At 33.8% G+C, this 3,609-nt stretch overlaps 1 protein-coding gene across 1 annotated transcript in view; it reads right to left on the reverse strand.

The window, feature by feature from the left end:
* Positions 1 to 2,542, reverse strand: part of LOC107704302 (anoctamin-7) — a 32,353-nt gene extending 29,811 nt beyond the window's left edge. Inside the window, exon 1 of the mRNA XM_016507187.1 lies at positions 2,384 to 2,542. The gene's annotated coding sequence lies outside the window, so the exon portion shown is untranslated. The remainder of the gene's footprint in view (positions 1 to 2,383) is intronic.
* Positions 2,543 to 3,609: the final 1,067 nt, after the last annotated feature.

Genomic DNA, 3,609 nt, shown 5'->3' on the forward strand with positions numbered 1-3,609 from the left:
TAAAAATACTGATATATATATATATATATATATATATATATATATATATAAACTTACTTAGCCCAAACTTTTGAATGGTAGTGTATCACGGTTTCTAATAATCAGAAATATTTCTGAAGAATCATGTGACACTGAAGACTGGAGTAAGGATGCCAAAAATTCAGCTTTGATCACAGCAATAAATCAAATTTTTACAATATATTCACATAGAAAACAGATATTTTAAATTGTATTACTATTTCACAATATTACTGTTTTTACTGTGCTTTTGGTCAAATAAATGCAGCCTTGTTGAGCAGAAGAAACTTTTTAAAAACATTAAATATCTTAATTATTTCAAACTTTCGACTGGTAGTTTAAATACCGTAAGTAACAACCTGTTTGGCTATTTCAGTATAGTTTCGAGGTATTTAAATAGTCTTGGGTCAAACAGAGCATGAGGGTCAAATAGTTCTCTCAATAAATGTGTAACTGAACACCATTATGTAGATAAAGTAAGATGACTAATTAATGAATACAGAAGAGGAAACACTGTATAACATGACCCAATTAAAGATGCGCACTATGTACTTAGAAAAGCTCCTTAAAGAGCCTTGAGTTCCTGAGAGAACATCATACACACAACAACAGTACAAGCACAAACGCTTACATAAAACATATAACTGGAAGTATTTGAATCTGAATTTGAGTGTTACAGCGTTTTAGCAAAATATCAAACCAAGTGGCATTAAACACTCTCTTTGGGACATTTTTTGTGTCATTACAGCAGTGTTAGGTCTGATCTGTAAAGCAGAACCAATTAAACGTCTGAGGGGCCAATCTGGGTCAGGTGTCACACTAATTCATGTTTTAACATATTACATAATTTCATTATTTCAGGCAGTTGATCCTGCCTATGTAATGTTCAAAGCTAAATGGATTTTATTTTTATTACTAAATGGATTGTATAGTAATTATATATATATATATATATATATAACTGAAATAAAATTAACATAAGTATTAGATAAATACTTAAATGAAAATGAAAAACCTTGCCTTGTCAGCTAGCTGAAGTTGCAGTAGTACTAAAACTGCTAAAAACAAAACTACAAATATTTAAAGACAGAGATATAAAAAGAACTATAAAAATTACAAGCATTTAAGAACATTCACTTAAACAAATTAAGTATATAAATAATACTACTAATTCTAAAACTACCTTAGAATACTATAGTCCAGCATAATTTGAGAATGTTTTAAACATTCAAATCCTAAATGTTTTACTATTATTTGTATTATTATTATTATTATTATTATTATTCATTGTAGATCATAATGGTACTTTGTAAATGTTTTTTTGTACAAGCATAAACCCTGGTTTAAATCAGAATTTCAATATTATCAATGTGATCATTTTTAACACCATTTTGTTTTAGTATCATTGCTTAAAAATAAAACAAAATAAAACAAAATTAAATACAATTTCTCAATTATAGTGCTCTAACACAACACTTGATGTGTAGACAAATCAAGTGCCAGAGGAGTGTGACTTCACACCGGTCTGTGGGATTCCAAGCCTAAGTTTAAGTCAAACAGGAGAAAGGCTCATTACATTTTCTCCATGTAATTTTCTCCACGCAGCCTAGCTGGGTGATTAGTTCCTGAGTGAAGCGATAGCTGCTGAATAATGACTGAAGGGACCTTATGAAGGGAATTATGATTGGTGTCGTGATCCTATAGGTAGACGTGGATCAGCTGATGCGAGCTTGACTAACATGGCCTGCCAGAACTAACGCTACGCTCCATTTATTCATCATACACTTTGATCAAAGCTACTTAAAAATAATATACAGAATCGTGCGCTTATATAAATTAGATACAAACTGTGAATGCTGGCTTGACAAAGGCTTTTCAGAAAGTTTAAAAAACTTTAAAGTTGGAGGATTATATAAGCTTTACTGACAGACATCAAGGAAAATCGAAGGGGATTTTTTGAACATCCACTACATGAAAAACTAAGTCAGATCAGTTAGAAAAGATGATGGAATTATCAGCAGAAATGTACAATGTAAGCATATGCGATTTGGGGGATTGTCTGATACGGGAACATTTTAGGGAATGAAGATTGAGCTACAGTTCAAAATGTTGGTGTCAGTTTATGGATTTAGAAAAAGTAACAGCCTGTTTCCTTTCTCAAGCCAGCATAATGATTTGTTAGTGCAGTGTAAACATTATTTCAGTTATTAATCAAAAATAAATGAATAAATCACACAAATAAATGTCTAATGAAGCACATATATGTCCTCTACACTCCAACTTCCTGTCAACTATGTCTCACGGTTCATTGGCAGTGTTTGTTTGGGGGTTATTTGGCATCTCGTCTCTCTTTCTCTCTGCTCACCTGTAGTTTCCTTCCTCAGTCTCTCTCCTCCTTTCTGCATTGGTTGACCGTTGCTGCTCCAGTTCTCCTCAGCTCAGAGATGGTGACTTTATATTTAAAAGCTTTTCCAAAAGATTTCAAGTGGCTCTTTCCAAGACTCCAGAGCAGCTGCAGGATAAAACTCTCCGTCAGGAAAGGAGGAATAGAGTTCAAGTGAAGAGGGAAAGGAGGGGTAGAGTCTGCTCATGTTTGCTGTTAAGGAGGAGTTTCTCTGAACTTCAGCTGCACACATATTTGCAAACATGGACACACAAACACACACTGAAACCAAACAGTAATAAATGACTGATATACAGTATCAGTGTGTCATGTTTTCAGATGAAGAGATCTGCTTTAGTTGTCAGCTTTAGTTTTAAGTGTAATTTCTAGGGCTATGCCTTAACACGATAAAATAACGCAATCTTACACTGATGCAGTTTCTGACAAACGTGATGCAGATCGACAACTGACTGTGTGATGTATGCAGTTTGATGGAATGCATGACGAATGATGGAATGCAGTTTTATGCCTCTAAAGTTTAAGATTTGATGGCAAAAAATGTCCCTATTGGTTTTTGACATTTATTTTATATGATATAGTTTAGCAATATCACACGAGCAAGACAAGAGTGCTGTTTCTCCAGAAAAATTGCACGATTGCGAAACTTCAATAAACAAAAAGTTATGTGTTCAATTTTAGACACAGTATTGTCTGTTTTCAACTTCGCAAACGAAAAGTTTCAAACAAAGCCACAGCAAAACTATTGACTTTTCGAGCGACACAGTGTTTCGTTACTGAATGAATTCATGAATTGAGTGAGCTAATAATGATTCAGTGACTCGTTCATAAAGACAGTCACTTGCTGCGTTTCTGAATGAATCAGCTGTTTGAACGAATCGGTTGAATGAATGACTCAATGACTCACTCAGTGTATTAAAACAGTGTTTTGCCGCCACCTATTGATCGTTTTATTTCTACCTCTTTCCAGTCACAGAACACTGACAATGAGATTATACAGTAAATGAAAAGATGTCCTTTTATTAGTATATATCTTACTTCTTTACTTACTTGTTTATATCTTGTAATATAACCTAGAAATTATAACACAAACACCCCAAACTGAGATGCCGCATGCCTGTAATCTCATCAGCAGGCCTCTGTTCAGTTGTCTTCGTTACCTGTTGATAGGTTTGCGCTGCAACGCTCCC

The sequence above is a fragment of the Sinocyclocheilus anshuiensis genome, unplaced genomic scaffold (genome assembly GCF_001515605.1).
Source record: "Sinocyclocheilus anshuiensis isolate Anshui unplaced genomic scaffold, SAMN03320099.WGS_v1.1 scaffold1493, whole genome shotgun sequence".
Classification (NCBI taxonomy): domain Eukaryota; kingdom Metazoa; phylum Chordata; class Actinopteri; order Cypriniformes; family Cyprinidae; genus Sinocyclocheilus; species Sinocyclocheilus anshuiensis.